The sequence below is a fragment of the Salmo salar genome, chromosome ssa20 (assembly GCF_905237065.1).
Source record: "Salmo salar chromosome ssa20, Ssal_v3.1, whole genome shotgun sequence".
Taxonomy (NCBI): Eukaryota; Metazoa; Chordata; class Actinopteri; order Salmoniformes; family Salmonidae; genus Salmo; species Salmo salar.
In genome coordinates, this window is record NC_059461.1 from 18,716,685 (window position 1) to 18,726,718 (window position 10,034).

The 10,034-nt window shown below is 48.4% G+C and overlaps 1 long non-coding RNA gene across 1 annotated transcript; it reads left to right on the forward strand.

Moving 5' to 3' along the window:
• Positions 1 to 141: 141 nt before the first annotated feature.
• LOC106580014 (uncharacterized) lies at positions 142 to 6,800 on the forward strand. Its single transcript, XR_001322783.2, has 3 exons — positions 142 to 1,123; positions 1,327 to 1,496; positions 6,493 to 6,800. It is a non-coding gene; the product is annotated as an uncharacterized lncRNA (long non-coding RNA).
• Positions 6,801 to 10,034: the final 3,234 nt, after the last annotated feature.

The following is a 10,034-nucleotide window of genomic DNA, read 5'->3' on the forward strand; positions in this document are numbered from 1 at the left end:
AGGCCCCAGGCCCAGGAGCTCCTGTCATTGGAGGCTATCCCAGGCTCAAACACGCCCCCCCCCCTCAGCACCCAGGGTCCCCAGTGTTTTCCTCCTCAGGAACAAGCCTCTGGTGTTCCACAGTGTTAGGGAGAGGGTGCTGAGGCGACACACCCAGCAGGATCGCTCAACATACAAACTGGACAGCAAGGTCACTCATACTGTCATAGTACTGCCCCATGGCATTCTTTTGTAACTCGAAGTATGGCTGACCTATGATCTGACTGGTCATTAAAAGGGGTGTCTCCAGTGCTCTTTGAGTGAAATGGAATGCGTAGAGTACATGTAACTAACAGGCGTGAAACTTGCTGCAGCCTCTCAGTCCTTATTCATCAGGCTTGTTGAGAGATGGGAAAAACCCTGATTTGGCTCCACATGTCTAGCAATGAGGGAGAGTCATGGGAGAGTGAGACTGGGCATTGGTTCTGAAGATGCGGGCCCTGATAGCTCTTATTACAGTGAGCTTTTCTGCCTAGTTTTATAACTGTGTTTATTTTCTGTTTTCCAACATCTCATGTAGAGAGTGGTCAGTGGTCACGTACTTCCTTGATTATCCGTGCTTTAGGAAGAATGTAAGACTTTTTTTTTTTTTATATTTTTTTTTAACAGCTGTTAATAAACAAATGAATTAAAGAATGTCAACTTAACTGAATGTTTTCAAAATATACTGTCTGGGATGTATGCTTCTTGTAGACAACACTTGTCTATCGTAATGTCCTGTTGGTGTGTGTAATGAGGAGAGGAACTGCTATTTCATAGGATTTAGTTTAGTCAATGAAAATAAACATTTGTAGTGTCGCACTTGAATAAGGTAATTCTGGCAACCCATGTTTTGTTTGAGAATAATATAAGTTTGTTTCCCCAAAATTATTTCCATTTTCTTCTGTCTTCATAGCGCTTACTCTAGACTGGAGGGGATGGCATTGACTGGGATAGGTCGGGCTTCTCGGACGATCTGTGGAGAAAGCACAACCTTCCGCCCAACTGTGACAGAGAAAAGCCATAACTGTTTGCCAGCTGTGGGATGGCTTTGGCTTCTACCCCATCCCTAAGGCCATGCTCAATCACCACCCTCTGTCCATAGGTAACACTGGAGCTCTAGGCTACATATGCATGCAGGCCAGGAGGCTTACAGATTTGTAGATCTGACAATGAATGGATTAAGTTGATCAAAGAAGAGCTCATTTGTAACAAACGTGTGTATATATACATGTAGGTGTGTTGGTGTGATACCAATAGAGATAAATATTTCAAAGAACGTTGTTGAGGAAAATGTGTGTATTGCAGGTCCTGCTGTTTGGCACTGCCTGGACTGTGTGGATGGGATGGGATGTGGCGGGGCCATGGTGGTGGTCCACTGGCCTCAAAGTCCAAGTGCCATCTCTCATTGGTGTCAAACAGTTCCTTCAGGTTCTGTAGCAGCTCCAACCTCAGCTGTCAAAACCCTTTGCAACCAAGTAAGTGTCTGACTCTTCACCTCTCAAATCTAGCCAACACACTCAGCATGAACCAATCAAAGTTCATCCTTGAATTTGAAACTCATTTCACATGTCCTCTAAGCACCATCGCACCTTACAATTCCATGATTTTTCTTCAGGACACAGCTTTGACAGATGTGGTCAGTATATCATGTGGCAGACCAGGGGGTTGGGTCAAAATGTTTACACAGATCAGACACGGACAGAGCAGGATTAGCTCAGTTTCAAAGGTGTTTATTAAAATAATAGTTCCAAAGAAAAGAATAGGTCTCCCCCATGAGACCCTCTCCGGGATACTGTCTTCTGGGCTCCGGGTCTTGCTGTGTCCTGTGGGGATCAAAAACTGAACTCACTCCTGTTACCTCTGGAAATGTCCCCAACTACACAGGAGTCCTTTCTTCCCCCAGTCTCTTTTCTGTGTGCTGCCCTTCTGGCAGCTTTATGGGACTTGTACAGCTGGTGATCAATCAGACCTTGATTACTCACCAACTCCCAATCAGCCCCTATTAATCCTGGCCGGAGAGCCCGTCGAGACCTGGCACGTCCAGTAGATGGCGCTGTCGCCTCGATGTATACGCGGTCTGTCACCAGGCCTCCACGAGTCTTCCCCTGGCGGCTGACCTGCTGTAGGCCCCCCCCCCCCCTTAGCTCTGTCGGGGAGGGGACTGTCATCAGTGCGACGTATGTCTCCCTTCTTGATAGGGCATCCGCATTTCCATGCTTCGCCCCTGACCGGTGCACAACAGAAAAAGAGAAGCGGTGAAGGGACAACAACCACCTGGTGACCCGATCGTTTGTGTCCCTTCCCCTGGCCGTGACCAGGGTGAAGTGGGTACCTAACAGGTAATACTTGAGTGTCTAGCGCCCCTTCACCGCTAGACACTCTTTCTCAACAATAGAGTATTTTTTTCTCTCTGGGTATCAGCTTTCGGCTGATGTACATAATGGGGTGCTCCTCCCCATTGTATACCTGGGACAGAACGGCCCCTAGTCCCGTGTCACATGCATCCATCTGGACCAACATCGGCACGTGGAAATTGGGTGTTACGAGAATCGGATGTAGACCTTTAGGCGCCTGAACGCCGCTTCTGTCTCATCCGTCCATTTCACTGTTTTCGGGAGGCAGGCCCCGGTTAGATCGGTGAGGTGGGAACTTTGCAGCTATAGCTTGAGGATAAACCGGCTATAGTATCCTGCCAGTCCCAGGAAGGACTTGACCTGTGCCTTGGTGCGTGGAACGGGCCAGTCACATACTGCCTGACCCTTCCTCTCCTGGGGCTTGAAGTTCCCCCCGTTCGATCAGGTACTCCACCTCCTCGAACACTAGTTTGCATTGCTTGGGGTTCGGTCAACCCGGCTTGTCTGAGCGCGTCAGGTCCTCTGCCCAACCTTGGCTGTGGATGATGATATCATCCAGATAGGCCGCTGAGTACTGCTGGTGGGGTTGAAGTACTTTGTTCAACAGTCGCTGGAATGTGGGTGGGGCTCCGTGGAGACCGAACGGGGGCACCCTGCATTGATACAATCCGTCTGGTGTCAAACGCTCTCCTCTCCCGGGATGAGGGTGCCAATGGTACCTGCCAATATCCTTTGGTCAGGTCAACGGTGCTGATGTACTGAGCCGTTCCCAATCGGTCGACGAGCTCGTCCACCCTCGGCATGGGGTAGGCATTGGACAAGCTTATGTCGTTCACACCCCGGAAATCATTACAGAAGTGGAGGCTACCGTCCGGTTTGGGCACCAACACGATCGGGCTGCACCATGCAATATGGGACTCTTCAATGACCCCATCCTCAGCATAGCCTCCACTTCCTGTTTCATGGCCTTCCTTCGGGCCTCCGGAATCCGATATGGCCTCTTTCGTACTGTTTCCCCAGGCTGGGTACGGATGTGGTGTTCAATGAGGGTTGTGCGGCCCGGCTTCTCTGAGTACACTGCCGTGTTCTGATCGACGAACTCTTGCTTCTGGGCCGAGTCAAGGTCCTCATTGCTCGGGACCACCACTGGTACCGTTGGCGTCCTGGGTCCCGACCATAACACGGCCAAGGCTGTCCTGTCGTGCCACTTCAACAGGTTCACGTGGTAAATCTGTTGGTTTCCGTCTCCCTGGTTGCTGTACGCGGTAATTGACAGGTCCCAGCTTCTCGATCACCTCGTATGGCCCGTGCCATGTTGCCAGGAACTTACTTTCGGCCGTGGGGATTAAGACCAACACCCTGTCTCCCACCTGGAATTCTCGGGGCTGGGCTCCCCGATTGTAGGCTTGGGCGCGTTGGGCCTTCTCCATATGTTCCCTCACGACTGGCCATATGGCTGTCATCCGCTCCCTCATCGTCTCCACGTGCTCTACCACGCTGCATAAGGGGGTTGGGATACCGGATGGCATAGTCTACTATTACCAGGATTTACCGGTGTCCTCGTGCTGTTTTTACCAGGGGTCCCACTATGGTGGTGCGTTCAAAGGGCACCCCAATGATCGGTAGGGGGACCAGTGGGTTTCGGAAGTGGGCCTTTGGGGTAATCATTTGACACTCCAGGCAGCTGCGACAGTAGTCTTCCACGGCCCTTCTCATCCCGGTCCAGTGGAACCGTGCGGCGATCCGTTCCCAGTTGTTCTCCATTCCCAGGTGCGCCCCCAACAGGTGGGTGTGGGCCAGCAACAATACCTCTCTAAGTTCCCCCTGTTGGCGCGACCCCTGAAACAAAAGGTTATTCTTGATTTGGAAATGGGGGTATCGCCAGTCAGTCACCCCCGGAAGTAGCTGTCCATCCACCGCTATCACTTGGGCTGCGGCGGCTTTCAAGTTAGGATCCTCCCACTGGGCCGTCCCGAATTGTCCCCTCAGTTGGCCCTCAGCAGGTGTCTCGATTGGCCCCTCAAAATCGAGGAGGGTGAGGCTGGGCTCTTCCTCCCGTGGTTCCCCAGGGGGGTTGGGTTCCGGCACCCCCTCCGACTCCGGACCCGTAGATACAGGTTGGTCAACCGTTTGCTTCCGCACAGGTGATGGGTCGTCTTCGGGCGGCTCGTACCTTCTTCCTCAGCTCATGCCCCCACAGGGCCGCGAACAGCAGACAATCTCGTTCCACTAGGAGAGGTACCGGCAACTCTGGTACTGCACCCACCCTCATCTGGCAGCTCCCTTGTGGCGTCACGATGTTGGCCCATACGGTTGGATACCGCTTTGTGTCCCCGTGAACACAGGAAATGGACATCTCCCTACCACATTCGGTCTCCTGGTTCAGCAGGCTCATGGTTACGAGGGTAACCATACTTCCGGAGTCTAATAGAGCTTCCGTGTTGTGTCCGTCAACCTTCACCGGGACCATGGGTGCAGTTGATTCGTGGTGTGCCCAACAGGAGGTGACGTAGTTCACTGCGCGAACCACCTAGCCTCCGGGGCTTGCTGATGGCATCAACTCCTCTCAAGCCGGGCAATTCCAGGCAATGTGCCCCCTGGGCGCCATACTCAAAACACCTCCTTTGGTCTCCCATCTACCTGGGGTCGTCGGTGGCGGGTCGGCCCTACCGCAGCCGTCTCTCCAGGGGTTTGCTGTCCTTTGGCCCTGCCGACTGTCGGTTCGGGGTACACAGCAGTGGGGCTGTCCTTCCGACTCCTCGAACGGGTCGCCGACTTGGCCTGGCTCCCACTCAGCAGGGCCTGAGTGTTCTGATGTGTCTCCACTGCTTCCAGGAGGCCCTTCAAGGTCTGGGGTACACATAAACTCGCTGCCCTCCATGTTGTGGGGTAGTGCTCGTAGGAAGCGATCCAGGACCACTTTGTCTAGGATGGAGAGAGTGGATACATCGGTTAGGAGCCATCCCCTGGTGACATGCAGTAGGTCGCTCATCTGGGCTTGGGGCATGCGTCGGCTACAAACCTCCAGTTGTGGAAGATTTGAGCCCGATGGGCCAGGCTGTACCCGTAGCGGCTGAGTATCTCACGTTTGAGTCCGTTGTAGTTAGCCGCCTGTTCATCGTTCAGGTCCCAATATGCCTTTTGGCATTCCCAGAGAGTAACGGGGCCAGCAGACTGGCCCACTTCTGTCTTGGCCATCCTTCCTGTTAGTGCCGTCCGTGCAAACGTACAGAGGTAGGTTTCGATGTCATCTTCTGTTAGCTTGATTTAAAAACTGGTTTGGATGTGATTCTGTAGACGCTCCTCCTTGTAGCTTCCTGATTTCCTCAATGAGGCAGCTGTTTTGTAGCCGCTGTTCCTTCAGCATTTGTTCCTGAACTGCCTGTTGGGCTTGTTGGGCCCGGATGAACTGCGCTACCAACTCGTCTATGCTGATGCTGCGTAAACTTCAACCCTGATCTGACCATGTTATCAGAATGCCCGCGTTCTCCACCACTTGTGGCAGACCAGGGGGTTGGGTCAAAACGTTTACACAGATCAGAGTAGGATTAGCGCAGTTTCAAAGGTGTTTATTAAAATATTAGTTCCAAAGAAAATAATAGGTCTCCCCCATGAGACCCTCTCGGTGATACCGTCTTCTGGGCTCCGGGTCTTGCTGTATCATGTGGGGATCAAAAACTGAACTCACTCCTGTTACCTCTGGAATGGACCCCAACTATATGGGAGTCCTTTCTTCCCCCAGTCTCTTTCCTGTGTGCTGCCCTTCTGGCAGCTTTATGGGACTTGTACAGCTGGTGAGCAATCAGCCCTTGATTACTCATGAACTCCCAATCAGCCCCAATTAATCCTGGCCGGAGAGCCCGTCGAGACCTGGCACGTCCAGTAGATGGAGCCGTCGCCTCGTGATGTATACTCCGTCTGTCACCAGGCCTCGACGTGTCTCCCCCTGGTGGCTGACCTGCTGTACACCACAATCAATACAGTTGGATATTTTATGTTTGTTTTGTTATTGTATCATTTATCTGCTACTTTTTGAAATGTATTTGTACATCAGAAGTGTTAATATATGCATTTTATTCTCATTGATTATTTTCCTGATCTCTATGTGATTCCACAGACTGTCAAGGAGAGGATGATACATTTGACCTATGCTCAGGGAGAGATGCTGAAGGAGGTCTAGGAGCCCGAGAGAGGTCAAGGAGGAACTCTGAGGACAATGGCCACAGGCCCTCAGGGTCCCAGCCATCCCCTCCATCCTCTAGCGTCAACTCAGATACAAATGGAGATGGTAAACCTTGAAAAGGAAGAAAGACACTGAAAGATCCAGGACTAAGACCCAGAAGTAAAAACGCTCATCAGGCCTGTGAACATTAAATCTTTCATCCAGAGCTGTCCTTATATTTTAGATAAATAATAATATTTCTGGTTGCTTGCTTTTCTTCTTTTTTTGTCAAAGTGTAGCCTAACATGGTAACATAACAATATATGTTACATAATTCCTACAGGCCTAATCCTTATTCAACAATCAACTATCTCATGATTCGGTATTTGATTATTTAACAAGTCAGCTTCATGGCAGCCTTGGGGATCAGGATTGTAGGTGCACCTTACCACAGGGTGGTGGTGAAGAGGGTGGTGCGGTCTGCCCAATGAATCACAGGAAGGCCATCAAGGACCTCAACCACCCGAGCCACGGCCTGTTCACCCCGCTACTGTAGTCAATGAACAGCTGAGCTGTAGTTAATGAACAGCATTCTCACATGGGTGTTCCTTTTTTCTAGGTGGGAAAGGGAAGTGTGGAGTGCGATTGAGACTGCGTCATCTGTGGATCTGTTGGGGCGATATGCGAATTGTAGTGGGTCTAGGGTTTCTGGGATAATGGTGTTGATGTGAGCCATCACCAGCCTTTCAAAGCACTTCATGGCTACTGACATGAGTGCTATGGGGCGGTAGTCATTTATGCAGGTTACCTTTGCTTTCTTGGGCATAGGGACTATAGGGGTCTGCTTGAACCATGTAGGTATTACAGACATGGTCAGGGAGAGGTTGAAAATGTCAGTGAAGACACTTGCCAGTTGGTCCGCGCATGCTCGGAGTACACGTCCTGGTAATCCGTCTGGCCCTGCAGTCTTGTGAATATTGACCTGTTTAAAGGTCTTTCTCACATTGGCCTCGGAGAGCGTTATCACACAGTCGTCCAGAACAGCTGGTGCTCTCATGCATGCTTCAGTGTTGCTTGCCTCGAAGCAAGCATAAGACATTTAACCCATCTTGTAGGCTCGCGTCACTGGGCAGCTCGCGGCTGAGCTTCCCTTTTATAGTCCATAATAGTTTGAAAGCTTTTCAACATCCTTCAAGCGTCAGAGCCGGTGTAGTAGAATTCAATCTTAGTCCTGTATTGACGCTTTGCCTATTTGATGGTTTGTCTGAGGGCATAGCGGGATTTCTTCTAAGTGTCCAGTTTATCCAGTTTATTCTCCAGTGATTGCACGTTTTCACAAGGCTCTCTCGTCTGCGCCCCCTATATTTCCTTATTTTCTTCATGTGAATGACGGGATTTGGGCCTTGTCTGGGAGAAACATTATATCCTTCGCGTCAGACACATTAAATAAAAAATCTTGGTCCTGTTCAAGGTGTGTAATCACTGTTCTGATATTCAGAAGCTCTTCGGTCATAAGAGACGGTAGCATCAACATTATGTACATAATAAGTTACAAACAATGCAAAAAAACACAAAATAGCACAATTGGTTAGGAGCCCATAAAACAGCAGCCATCCCCTCCGGTGCCATTCTCTCTGTATATTGTTAGATATTACTGCACTGTTGGAGCTAGAAACAGAAGCATTTTGCCACACCCGCAATAACATCTGCTAACTAGGTGTGTGCGCTACCGCACCTCACCACTAATAGTGCTATTAGTGGGCGGGACTGAGACAGGTAATGGCGAACTGAAGATAGTTATGTAGAGCACCTCAAGATAAAAACGTAATATTCAATATCAGCAAGTTAGACTAACTATTAGCACTACACAATCTGGTGGGTGATAACCTTCAATCTGGATAAAAATACAAAACACATTTTAAGACTAGAGAAATGTATCGACAAATATTACGAAAACAAGCAAAACACAAACATGACGGAGAGTAAGACAGGGGAACTGATTTCAAAACGAAAATGTGACTCTTCTACAGACACAGACGATTTTATATTTTCACCACCGGGAATGGTAAAGGTCGAAACCGATCTGTTAAAATCAATAAATGACGAACTGGGTATACTTGAATTACTCAGTAAGGATATAAAAGAGTTGAAGGCAAGCCTCGAGATGAGTGATGAAAAAGCTGCGACATTGGAGAAGGAAACAAACAAGCTAAAAGTGACAGTCAATAAGATTGAAACCGAAGTGAATCAACTTAAAAAGGAGAACACCGTTCTGAGAGAAGCCTTACTTGACATACAGACTAGATCCATGAGAGAGAATCTGGTACTTACAGGTATCCAAGAGAAAGAAGAAGTTCCTGAATCTGTAGTTAGAGAGTTCCTTCTAATAGCGCTTCAGATTCCATGCGACACTATCGACAAAATCCAACTTGAACGTGTACACCGCTTCGGACAGATGGCAGAGGTATGAACGCCCAATCTTTGCCATATTTGCTTCATTTAAAGATAAATTAATGGTTAAAAGACTTGCTGGGACCAAAATTGGCATGAATGACCAGTTCCCGAAGGAAATTGCAAAACGGCGTAAAGTTCTGTATCCAATTTTCAAGGAAAATAGATTAACCTCTCTAGGGTCGGCGGGACGAAATCGTCCCACCTACTCAACAGCCAGTTGAATCCCGTGGCGCGTTATTCAAATACCTTAGAAATGCTATTACTTCAATTTCTCAAACATATGACTATTTTACACCATTTTAAAGACAAGACTCTCGTTAATCTAACCACACTGTCCGATTTCAAAAAGGCTTTACAACGAAAGCAAAACATTAGATTATGTCAGCAGAGTACCCAGCCAGAAATAATCAGACATCCATTTTTCAAGCTAGCATATAATGTCACATAAACCCAAACCACAGCTAAATGCAGCACTAACCTTTGATGATCTTCATCAGATGACAACCCTAGGACATATGTTATACAATACATGCATGTTTTGTTCAATCAAGTTCATATTTATATTTATATCAGCTTTTTACATTAGCATGTGACGTTCAGAACTAGCATAGCCCCGCAAACTTCTGGTGAATTTACTAAATTACTCACGATAAACGTTCACAAAAAGCATAACAATTATTTTAAGAATTATAGATACAGAACTCCTCTATGCACTCGCTATGTCCGATTTTAAAATAGCTTTTCGGTGAAAGCACATTTTGCAATATTCTCAGTAGATAGCCCGGCATCACAGGGCTAGCTATTTAGACACCCAGCAAGTTTAGCACTCACCAAAGTCAGATTTACTATAAGAAAAATGTTATTACCTTTGCTGTCTTCGTCAGAATGCACTCCCAGGACTTCTACTTCAATAACAAATGTTGGTTTGGTTCAAAATAATCCATAGTTATGTCCAAACATCCTCTGTTTTGTTCGTGCGTTCAAGACACTATCTGAATGGTAAAGAAGGGTGACGCGCACAAAATATTCCATTAGTGTACTTC